Source organism: Schistocerca piceifrons, chromosome 2, assembly GCF_021461385.2.
Source record: "Schistocerca piceifrons isolate TAMUIC-IGC-003096 chromosome 2, iqSchPice1.1, whole genome shotgun sequence".
NCBI lineage: Eukaryota > Metazoa > Arthropoda > Insecta > Orthoptera > Acrididae > Schistocerca > Schistocerca piceifrons.
This window is the reverse complement of record NC_060139.1, coordinates 551,643,953-551,656,523: the sequence shown is the minus strand read 5'-3', so window position 1 is coordinate 551,656,523 and position 12,571 is coordinate 551,643,953.

Here is a 12,571-nt window from a genome sequence, read left to right as displayed (position 1 = left end):
GCCTATCCGCTGCAGATCTTCCTGCATTTCGCTGCAATTTTCTAATGCTGCAACCTCTCTGTATACAACAGTATCAACCGCGAAAAGCCGCATGGAACTTCCGACACTATCTACTAGGTCATTTATATATATTGTGAAAAGCAATGGTCCCATAACACTCCCCTGTGGCACGCCAGAGGTTACTTTAACGTCTGTTAAAAATATAATGACGTTTATCCTGTAAAAACTGCAATAGAAAGTCGCTGCCGGGAATTAAGAAGCGTTAGGACAAAAATTTATTTAGGACTTGATACTATGTGTGGGATGAACACAACTTCTCAGTTTGCATCTTGGACGTGCATACAGAACGTACATTTTAATCGTCTGACTGTGGCTGAAATGGTGCCATTGTGATATGCTGGATGCCTCTATCATAGCAAAGCTGTCTAAAGTCAGCCGACTTAAACTGCGGTCCACTTCCGGAAACAACGACCTCTGGTAATTTTTCAATATACAAAAAGAAGGTGAAGGCTGACACTGTACTGGCGCTTGTGGTGGAATGTATTAGGACTACAAAGAGTAACTTGCTATAAGCATTTACAACTAGCAACTATATCGTATCTAAATGGGTCCCACGAAATCTACATTTGATTGTTGACATGGTCCTGACGGGCGTAACCATTTGAAAAACCACTGCAGTGGAGCTGACTGTTGTTCCGTGCAGTCAGTGCGACAGATCATCCGTTCACTTTGGGCATCCATACCCGCCCGTATGCATTACGCTGATCTACAGTGGCGTCCACAGCATGAGCGACCCTGGTTGCGGGCGTCCATTCTGTGGTCGGCTTTCTGGTCTGTGTTTCCAGCCACTCTCGAGGTGTATATCTGTGTATGGACAGAGGTCTGACCCACCTGTGATGTCTGTTTTGGACCTTCCCGCCACTGCCGGTTCAGGAATCAGCAGTACACGACCACGGTGCGAAGATTTGGGGTAGGGGTGGGGGGAGAAGGAATCTCCCCAGTGACCCACTTCCCGCTGGAGGGATTGAGGCCCACAACATGCGCATCGACATTCTCAGACACTGAACTTGTAAGGAGTGAGTCGTTACATCGATACACATACAAAGGACGTATGGGCAGGTCACTGATAACTGTTCTAAAAGCATCCTAAAGCCAAAATCGCATAATATATCATTTAAAAATTCGGTTTCTACAGATTTTGCTCTCATCTTCAGGTCTCAAAAATCTTTCTGCTATGAAAAGAATTCATTTTAAGTTCGACCTCATGCCAAGTTGACATGTGACAACTGTTCAGTAATATTCAGAGTCGTTCTGTGCGGAGTAAACAGACTGTACTGACAGTGAGTACACGGTAGATTGTTGACAACTCTACAGCACGCTCGAGGAGCTCCCTAGTAATCAGACCCGCGACCGAACACAGCCTGCGGACGAGAGTAAATACTCGCTAACGGCGGCGCAATCACGCCTCTCCGATGCCGCGACGTGGTTGGTCTCTCCGGCAGGCAGCGACTTCCGTGATAGTGATGCCGATGGTGTTTCCAACAGCCAGAACTGCGCTTCGATACATCGATAACACCACAAGTTCATTCATGAATAAAAGCACAGCGTACAATTCACTCCATATTAATCATTGGCTTTCAGCAGTTCGCTATCAATACGGTAGTGCACATATTAATTTAAATGTTTATCGCTGCCTTTAGACATGAAAGCCAACCCATCAGCCATGCCCTCACGCCAGAAATCCACGTCCCTTATTTATCATCGTCCTACCACTCGACTGTTCAGTCCCAATAGAGGAAAACTGGCTCTCGATGGCAAAAATACACACAAATACGCTGAAACAACTACATTCTTGTAGGTGTATTAATGAAATATACTGTCATTTACTACTAGCTATAATGAATAAAAATAATAAAGGAAAAAATGTGTGTAGATTCCTTACAGCTGTACCTTTCCAAGGCAAAACTCGCATCCTGAGCGCCTGACTCACTAAAACTACAAATGCTTATTACGAAAGTCACGAGTATGTTTGTTCCACAGTTATTTATGGTTCTATTTCTGAGCATCTGGAAAGTGACAGAAAATTTAACCTGTGGAGTTCGTGAAGTGGGTCAGGCACTATTACGTCCAATGTCGCCTAATGTAATACATCAAAAATGTTTATCTAGCGGTCGTAGCCTGTGGTTCCATCGGATACTATTGTATATTCGGACAAAGTTGCTTTTAGAAACTAATTTTAAAAAGAGTTATTTTCGTATGACAAGGTACATCTATTTTAAAACATCGGAGAGGCGTGATTGCGCCGCCGTACTCTCGTCCGCAGGCTGTGTTCGGTCGCGGGTCTGATTACTAGGGAGCTCCTCGAGCGTGCTATAGAGTTGTCAACAATCTACCGTGTACTCACTGTCAGTACAGTCTGTTTACTCCGCACAGAACGATTCTGAATATTACTGAACAGTTGTCACATGTCAGCTTGGCATGAGGTCGAACTTAAAATGAATTCTTTTCATAGCAGAAAGATTTTTGAGACCTGCTCTCCAGCGATACTTAAAAGAACAGGCTTCTAAACATAGCGTTGGGTGTGAACTGTCGACCTTTGTATTCTGCGCACTCATTTCTTACAGTCATAGAGCAGTATCACAAAAAAACAGTAACTATCTACATCCACACCTATATTCTGCGAACCACTGTGACATGTATGGCAGAGGGTACGTCCCACGGTATCAGTTATTAGGGCCTTTTCCAGTGCCGTTGACATATGGAGCACGGGAAGAATGATTGTTTAAATGCCTCTGTGCGTGCTGTTATTAATCTAATCTTGGCCTCACAATCCCTGTGGGTGTGATAAGCAGGAGGTTGTAGTATATTTGTAGAGTCATCATTTAAAGCCGGCGCGTGAAACATTGTTAGCTGACTTTCTCGTGACGGTTTTCATCTGTCTTCAGTAGTCTGTCAGTTCAGTTCTTTCACCATCTCAATGATACTCACCTCGCAGGTCAAACAAAACTGTGATCATTCGTCCTACCCTTCACTATATGCATTCAACTTCCCCTGTTTGTCCTGTTCGGTACGGGTCCCCAACACTTTAGTAGTATTTGGGATGGGTCACACGGGTGACTTGCAAGGAAACTCTTTTCTAGACTGATTGCATTTCCTTTTATTCTACTAATAAACTGAAGTCCGCTACCTGCTTTACCCACGGTTGAGCCTATGTGATCGTCCCATTTCATGTCCCTGCCAAATGTTACACCCAGCTGTTTGTATTAGTTTGCCGATTCCAGCTGTGACTCACTGATATGAAATTTATAGGCTACTATGTTATTTCGTTTTGTGAAGCGCACTACTTTACATTTCTGAAAATTTAAAGCAAGTTGCCAACCTTTGCAGCACTCTGAATTCTTATGAAGGCCTAACTGAATATTTGTGCAGCTTCGTTCAGACGGTACATCACTGTGGACAACTACACCATCTGCGAAAAGTCTGATGATTGTATTGTCGGCAACATCATTAATATAAAACACGAACAGCGAGGGATCCAACACACTTCCCGGGTCTATCCGAAGGTATTTCTACATCTACCGATGATTCCAAATCAAGAAAACATGCTGCTCCTCCGAATAGAGCAAGCCTCCATCCAGTCACAAATTTCATCTGATACCCGTACGCTCCTACTGTTGATAGTAAGTGTCGGTGTGATACTGAGTCATTTTCTTTCCGGAATTCCACAGATACTGCATCTACCGGCCTGCCTTGATCCGTGACTTTCAAAATGTCATATGAGAAAAGTGTGAAAATTTGGGTTTCACATGATCTGTGTTATAAAATTCCTTACTGATTGGCATGGAAAAGGTCTTTCTGTACGAGATAACTCATTATGTTTCTCAACGCCATTGACGCTAATTTCTATTTCATTCATCTCTCCAGTGGTATGGGAGTTAAATTGGGACCATACTCCTGGGTTTTCCTTTGTAGAAGAACATTTGCAAACAGAACAGAGTTTAGCGTTTCAGCTTTTGCTTATGTATCTCAGTTTGAGTTCCTGTCTTGCCCGTGAGTGACTGGACGCTAACTTTAGTGCCACCAACAGCCCCTTAAATACGATCAGAATTTCTTCAGATTTTGAGAAAGATCTTTCGACAATATTCTGCTTCTGTAGTCATTGAAGGTTTCACGGATTGCTCTCTTGTCAACCAAACGCGTTTCATTCAACATTTCTCTAACTGTGGGCCTAAGCTTTATTTATGCCTTTTGCGCAGCTGTCTCTCTTCGTCAGGAGTTTCCTTACAGTGACTGCTATCATGAACTGTTACATATCTATACACTGCATGGTGAACTGTATCCAAAAACTTGAGCCATAGTTCCTCTACTCGCACCTGTTCCAAGCTAAAAGTTTGAGGATTTTCTTACTGAGATACGACACTACTGCTTCTTTCCGTAGCTCGCGAACTTATAAATCTTTCTGCTTGTTTTAGATGCCCTTTGTACTTTGGCATTCATTACCGCTACATGATATGTAATGCTGTAATTGAATAGAAAGTGGAACAAAGGTAGTATTACCACAGTACTTTGTATGTCAGTTCTAGGCTGTACGTCACTGATGAAGTCCCAACTTTCTTGGCCATATATAAATATCTCCAAGCACAACTAGAGGTTGAAATTTCCTAGGTTGTTCAGGTATATTTTCTGAATACTTTGTTGAACAGGACCCGATTTCTTACCCCATTTATTTTTGTATGTATGTTGCACTGAAAGCATTTGCAGAACCGTACTTATGTCGACGTTATATGCTGAGTGTCCTGTTTGGAAAGAAACTTGTTCGGTAACTCCCATTCTACACTTCATCCTCAAGCTTGCATTCGACACTGGTCGGTTCTGTCTCAGGCTTGGTTTTCCAACAGAATTAGTTATACTTTAACAGCAGCACGAAGCAATCTGGATGTGCCTACGGATAAAGAGTTGGAGGATACGCTTCCCTCGTGCGGGTTCACTGACTGCAATTCAAGAGCGCCACAATAGCGCTATACCGAGCTGTTGCCACGACGACGGTAAACACTTTATAGCGCTTCAGTGCTTTTGTTTGGAACATTTTGGTGGTCGTATAATACAGGAGTCTTCACAGAATCGTAACTTAATAGAATAACAAACTAAATATATCAGATTTATATTGTGTAGTGAGGCAATGGAGTGCACTGGTCCTTTACAGCAGAAAACTCAGAAAATATCGCAGAAAAACCTTCGAAATCTTGTCGGTGTTCTTTGGGTTCCTGTTGTACATGCATGCTTATAATGTTAAAAGACGAAAAGCGGAGCATATAAGACTGAAGCATGAATTTGAGGTCACTACTGTCGTTACTGCAGCTCTTGTATGTAGATAATTGGACACAACGGTGTACTTTCGCACATTGTCATCCTACGAGAGGTTATCTAATTTTATTACTCTGATTCTCAGACTATATTTTCCAGAGAAATAAAGAGCTTTAAGTGTAACTGAACACAGTATAGCGCCTCAAGTGTCTTAAAAAGTCGGGTCGGTATGACTCGAGTGTTCCTCCTTCAGATTCTGCTCACATTTGCTTCACGAGCTCAGCCTACGTAATAAAGTTACAATATGGGCTCTCTGGATAAATTATCCAAGGACTTACTGATCCACCGCATCAGCGTTAGAGTCAGTTCTCACACACTGGAAAATCTGTGAAGAGGTACAGATTTATGCAGTAGAGAGAGCTGCTGAGGCCAGCTGGTCATCATGTGAAGGAAAGGACCAGATAACAATATCCAGCAGAAGGAAGATGTCACATATGTGCTTAAGATCAAATGGCGCACAACATCCTCAGTGTGAGTAATACGTTCCAAACATATATGTGAAAAACACAAGATGGCCGTGTGCTCATCCTATGAGGCAGGCAATAAGGAATGAACATTTTACTCTATGCAAAGTGAAATGTATTACTCCCCTTTCTCTTAAAGTGTTAATGAAACTTAATGCCTGAAAATTAAATTTTCTCTTTCGCCAGGTAAGAGCATTATTTTTCCCTTCAGATGGAAATACAAATAGTATATACAAATAAGTACTTTATGCAGGGATAGAATATTGTATTTCTTCAGTTTTTATCTTCGTGTCAAACTGACTCAATGCGAATGCTTGCTTATCAAGATAAGACACAACTACTTAACAACCAACTGGAGATTCTGTAATGTTCAATCTCTTTAAGCACAAAACAATATTTTCTGATAACAGAACCACCACTTGTGTACTGTATTACAGAAGTAATTCTAGTTTACAAAAATTTACTTCTTACATTGGTTTTTGCAGTAACTGAGCCGAAGGATTTAAAGGTAATAAGCATTTACAAGCTATTGTTGATCCAATTTATTACCATTAGTTGGTTCAACAACTGCTTGTAACAGCTCAACTTCATCATATAAATTGTATTTAACAGTAGATTTTCGTACGTAATTACATTGTCTGCGACGAACTTGATCCAATATTCGAGGGCACAGATTATGTTTCACACCGAAACTTGGTAGTTTGCCTCTCTTTCTCTCCATACCTTGGTTTCTTACTCATTACTCACTGGAATCGTTTTTGTCGCCCTAAACTTTTGTTCTATAGATGCTTTCTACAACAATGTAATGTTAGTCTCATTCTCCTGCTGTGGATTAACTATTTCACATTTATTACTGAATCGCTTACGCTGGTAAGGATTATTGATAGACTTACTGCTTTCCCTACTAAGTACCTCTACATTTTATTGCTTATGTGGCTACATCTTCTATCATAACATTTCTCAAGCCACTACTTTGTTGTTGTGCTCTTCCACCGTCCAGGTTTCTCTTCAATCGATGTCGTGCTTTAGGCATCCATACTCAAAACCTTTTGCCTCAGTTTCACGTCGGTACCTGATACTAACTTACCTTTTTAGTTGATCAAACTAGTGTTTGCCTGTACAAATGTATATAGACTATCTTGCGAACTAGGGGAAATATTTTACTTCTCGCATTAATGTCTTCCTCAAATTTTTATGTTTAAGACGTAATTATTTTCCTTTCTGTTCCTGTTAATCACTTTCGTCTTAAGTTTGTTGGCAACTCATTTTTTAAGGTAGCACCAGTTTGTTTTCTTTTTTCGCACTGTGTTTCGTGAGCCTCTGATTTAAAAAAAAAAATCATTACTCATGTTTAGGTATTAATGCCCTGCCTGCCTCGACACCTCGCCAGTATTTTCTGAGTCGCTTTGTCAGGGCCTTCTTTCTTTCCTCCAACATGTGCCTCTTCATTTTCTCCTCTCTTGTTTCACCTAGTAATTATGAATCATTAGTCTGAATTTATCTCTGTTTCCATTACGTTTCTGGGAATGTCATCTTGTGACAGAAATTTTGTGCATCCCTAGAACAATCTATTATGTGTTTCCTTTGGACTTCTAAAGTTTCAGATATTCGTTGTACATCTGTATCTGTATCCCAAGCCTTCTCTCTCCAAAAAATGTTATTGGTTGTATCGAACTGTACAACTTTTGATTATATTGTAATTGCACATGCCCACCAAATCATGTTTTTCAAGATGCGTCTGTTTCTTATCACTTGCGGAATTATCCAATTTGTGCTCGTAGTAAAGCCAATGAAGTGTTTGTCAAAGTCTTCGTTACGTCGAGCCAGAAGGCATATTTCGTAGCTAGCAATGTATACATGTAAAAATAATCAGAAACCAGCCATTGCCTCAAGAAATAGACACAAATTTTGTACTCGTACCTCCCTCGCCCCCCCCCCCCCGCCCCCAATTTCTCCCTCCAACGACTGATCCTGTTTAAACAGACATAAAAACTTTATAAGCTAAAGTAGACGAACAATGGAAACAAATCAAATATCATACAAACTCGCTTGTTAAGTAGAAATGTAAGTTACTACTGAAAGAAATCATAATCAAGAATGACACTGTAAATGTAATACGAACAATTTTGACATGCCTGTAGCCGCTCGGGGTAGCCAAGCGGTCTTAGGTGTCTTGTCACGGTTCGCGCGGCTCCTCCCATGAGAGGTTCGAGTCCTCCCTCGGGCATGGGTGTGTGTGTTGTCCTTAGCGTAAGTTAGTTTAAGTTAGATTAAGTAGTGCGTAAGCCTAGGGCCCGATGACCTCAGCGGTTTGGTCCCATATCCATACCACAATTTTTGTTAACTTGCTTATAGCCACAGATCCGGCGGAAAAAGTATCTAAAGCTCGTTTTAACCGCGAGAGAATATGAAGGATAACATCGCAACAAACACTAATTGGGCCATTCGATGCCAAGTGTCTAGTTTCGGAAAAACGATCCAGCAAGATTTTTATGATTTTATGCAAATATTCGCACACGTTTCCAATGAACATTGGTAAAAATTTTATTTTCGGCGGACTTTCAGAGATACAATCAATCGTTTGACTCCACAGCAAAGCTTTTAACACTGCACCCCAGAGTCTTCAATAACTTTGAGACACTGTAATACTGGCATATTTTATTGAAGGAAACAAAACTAGGCGGCCTTATATAACGTTTTGCGGTCTCTTAAGTGAAATAATAAAAGGTTTCATGAGTCATTTTCGTATAGATAACTTGAAGCAAAGTCGATTGAAAAACTAGCCGCTTAAAACTAATGTTAAGTTTATCTTTATCTATATTTGAAACTAATAGTTCGTTCAACCTAAAACTTTGCATGTATAAACTTATCAACACAAAGTCTTAGAATACAAAATCTAATTGTCCTACTGCTTTCAAATAGTTTAAAAACTGAGGGTAAACATTACATTATTGTAAAAGGTAGGTCAAAGTTGATATTTTTAGCCCACATTTACAAAAAAAAAAATTACCTCGATTTTTTTGAAACCATTTTTATTAGAAATGTCACGCTCCAAAAAATCTAGAAACGAAGAATTCGTTTTACAATACGAACGTATAAGGCTCTAAATAGCAGCTACAAAATGGAACCATAGGTAAAATGCGCCCATAGTCCGCTAGTACTCAAATTACATTCGCCTTTTTATTGTGCTTTACATTTTTTAGTACTTTCTGGTGAATGTGAGGTCATAAGTCCCAAGAATAGGAAGGGAAGCTGAGTCATAAAAACTTAAAAACTGCAGAAAAACAGTCTTATTGGATTTTCTTAGACATCTATAAATCTTTAACTCCATGGAGCTCATTTCATAAAAAATGAAACGGCGTAATGAAACCAATACAAAAGATGGTATTCTATTTTGTGTTTCTAATAATCTGAGGTAACCACAATTGAAAATTGTAGTTTTTTGGTTGTTTATTTCTTGCTCAGTTGGATAAAGAACTGAAGCATCAAAGGGTTCAAGTAATTTCCTATGCAAAGATATCTGATTTGAATATGTTTACAGACTTTAGTGGCTGCCAGCAAGAGTTACGATCCGACGCTCTGAAACAAAGCTGGACAGTACATCCCAAGTTTACCTGCACCATGAAGCTCTGTTGCTGACTCATTACTAGAGTTTTAAAAGAATGATCTAATCACTTGGCAAAATGCATCATAATGTAAAAACATAAATTCACACAGTTGACGCTGAAAGAGGAGATGAAGTTTGTGCACAGAACAAAAAGCCAGGTCAGACAATTTGCCCAGCTTCAAAGACAGCATAAAATAAATATCTTGATACAGTTTCATCAGCCTCATGATCACCATTTGACAAGGAACTCATACGAAATGAAGAGTTAAGCATTGACTCATCAACACTCGTATTTCGCCCTTGAAAAAAATAGTAAGCACTAGAGATAAGCCTCACTGGGTAAGTCCGGGAGAGTTGGATCACGTTTTTCTTCAGCATAAAATAGGTGCTTTTTAACTTTTTGAATTCTGGAAGTATTTTCTTATGGAGTGCCATCTAAACTACAACATATTATTAACTGCCACTTAAAATACAAGAGATGTGATGAAATGAAAATAACCATGTGTGGATCATCTCAACCACAGGTGAATGCGTGAGATGGACCAGTGTATTGGGTGAGACACACCATACAAAAATGTGTGGTCATGAAGAAAAGTGTCAATTAAAATTGTGTCTTTCTATTTGGTATATGTTGCTATGAGTAAAGAATTATACTGTAAAATATTTTAGCCGAAAACAAATTTATCTGTTCATTATAAAGGTTGATTCAACAACGGCTTTTCCACTGAATTGTTTGCTTTGTTCAAACGTTTTTACGTGTTGAATTTGGAGCAGTCAGTTTCGAAGTGGCAATCTTGGAAGTTTTAAGTTTAGTAGAAGTGGAGTCCGAAATTGCGTCCGTGGAGGAATTTGACTTGTGCAAATAACTCCGCTCTTTTGATATGCTTGGATTCACTAGGTATTTTGTTGAGATTCGAAGTGGCTGGTTGGCCCGTGCATGAGATTCAGCTCTTCCATCTGTTGGCACATGCGCATCTTCCGACAAATAAACATGCTCTGCGACTTCGGGTATATTCAGAGGCATTATTCCATTTGCCTTGAAGCCCCTTGTAACATTTTCAGTGTTGGCTGAGGTAGCCCACGCTGTCGTGATCAGTTTTCGAAATTGAAGGTAGTTAATTTTTCTGGCTCGATTGTGTATCACGAATATGCTGCAGGCGCTGTAATAATTTTTCAGTTATTTGAAAACGTGCGAGCCAGTGACTGCAACCAGTATGTTGTATTTGGAGGTAGGATCTTTCAAATAATCCCTTGTTCCTCTGCAAGTAACTTGCAAGTAACTAACGCCAAGTACAGGTAATACTTTTCCAGCTGGTTTATTCGGCGTGACATGGGTTTTTAATCAATACAACACTACCAATGAAAAAACGCATATCATTCGATCTTTCTTTACAACATAAATTAAACTTCCATTGTCGGCTAAGCAAAATTCCATTGTTGTCTATTTCTCCTACATTAAAACACGTGTTCCAGCTCTCCCAAATAACACCAGTCCATATCTCCCAATTGTCCGGGAGACATGGAACACCCCGACTTCTGTCTGCAGGTAACGAGATCAGTGGCCTTTTTACGTTAGTTTCGTGCCTACAAATTTGTCAATTTTGCAGTAAAAAACTACATCGATACTGTGGAAACCAATCTCTAAAGTTAAAATTATGTAACTACACAATAAAATATCTCGCTTTATCAGAATAGATAATTGATTTTTCTTGAGAAGTAATACGAAAACTACAGCGGCACTTTCGCACCATGTTCGTTCACAAAAGAGCTACTGACTAGCGGTGCATTTGTGAAACACCCACTGATCTGTCTCATCTAGTGGTCTAACTCTTCCTGAAGTAAAAATTCAGACGATACAGAGTTCTATAGGAAATCAAACTGCAAATACTATTGGTGTAAATCTGCAAATTGAACAAACCAGTAGAAGTAAGCAATGTGGAAACTGTGCTAACTATGCATATTTGCTGGCTGAATTTAAGGGCAAAATGCACGAATTCAGTCATAAAGAACAGACGTAAATTTTAATCTTGGCGTTTCCAAGCTGAACTCTGAGAGAGATTTGGACACATTTTGGAGTATCAGAAAGAATGGTAAAGCGTTCTGGAAAGATTACTGCAGAGAAGGGAATTCTAGCATTTACTTAAAATCGAAAAATGAGACAACTACCTACAGAAGTCACTAGCAAAGTGCTAACTTTTTTAAAGGTGATGAAATTATCAGCATATCCCCTAGAAAAAAGGGTAGAATATCAATTAGACATATGCGCAGAAAATGTTATTGCCTTACAACTTACGCAAACTGTATGTGTGCTACAGGAATCGAAAAAAGTGAGAAATGTGACTGTGAAAATTTTGTGCACCTAGACCAAAATTATGTGTAATAGTTGCAGTTCACTAGAATCTTATGGTCATATTTAGAGCCTTAGCAATAAGTGAGAATTATAAGACGGTTCTCAGCAATGCAATCTGCAGTGTGGAGTATCGCAGTGAAAAGCATCCTTGACCCGAGGCTGCAGGATCTGCTGTTGCCAGTTGGTTCGTAGAGAATTGTCCACAGGAAATGATTGTATGTAAGCAATGGATCCATATCTTTCAGGCCATTCTGGATATGAAGCAAATGGCAGTGGATGAATTTATTGAAGAAGTAGAAACAATAACTTGGAGTCTGTCATTCCATCATTACACAGCAAACATCGGAGTTTACATCTTAAAGCTCTCAAATGTGGTATAAATGGAGACGAGCTAATTATCTTAATTGATTTTTTCGAAAGTTATTCATTTATCACTCACGATGCAGTTCAAGGTGGCCACAGTAAAACAGTCAAACAAACCATCCATTTTACGTCTATTTTAGTCAAAATCAGAAGGTGGAATCCTTGACCGTTTGCGTTGGCAGTGACTGTCTGCACCATGACACAATTAAGCGCATAATTTTATCAAAGAAGTGATCAAATATTTAAAAAAAAATACAGTTTGCTCCCATATCCCACGTCCATTATTTCAGTGGTAACTCCAGCGCGCAATACAAGACTTTCAAAAACTTTCTCCATTTGTGCTACCATAACAGGACACTGGAATGAAATCATAATGGAATCTTTTGTTGCAAGTCATAAAAAGTCACCTTGCAATGGGGTTGG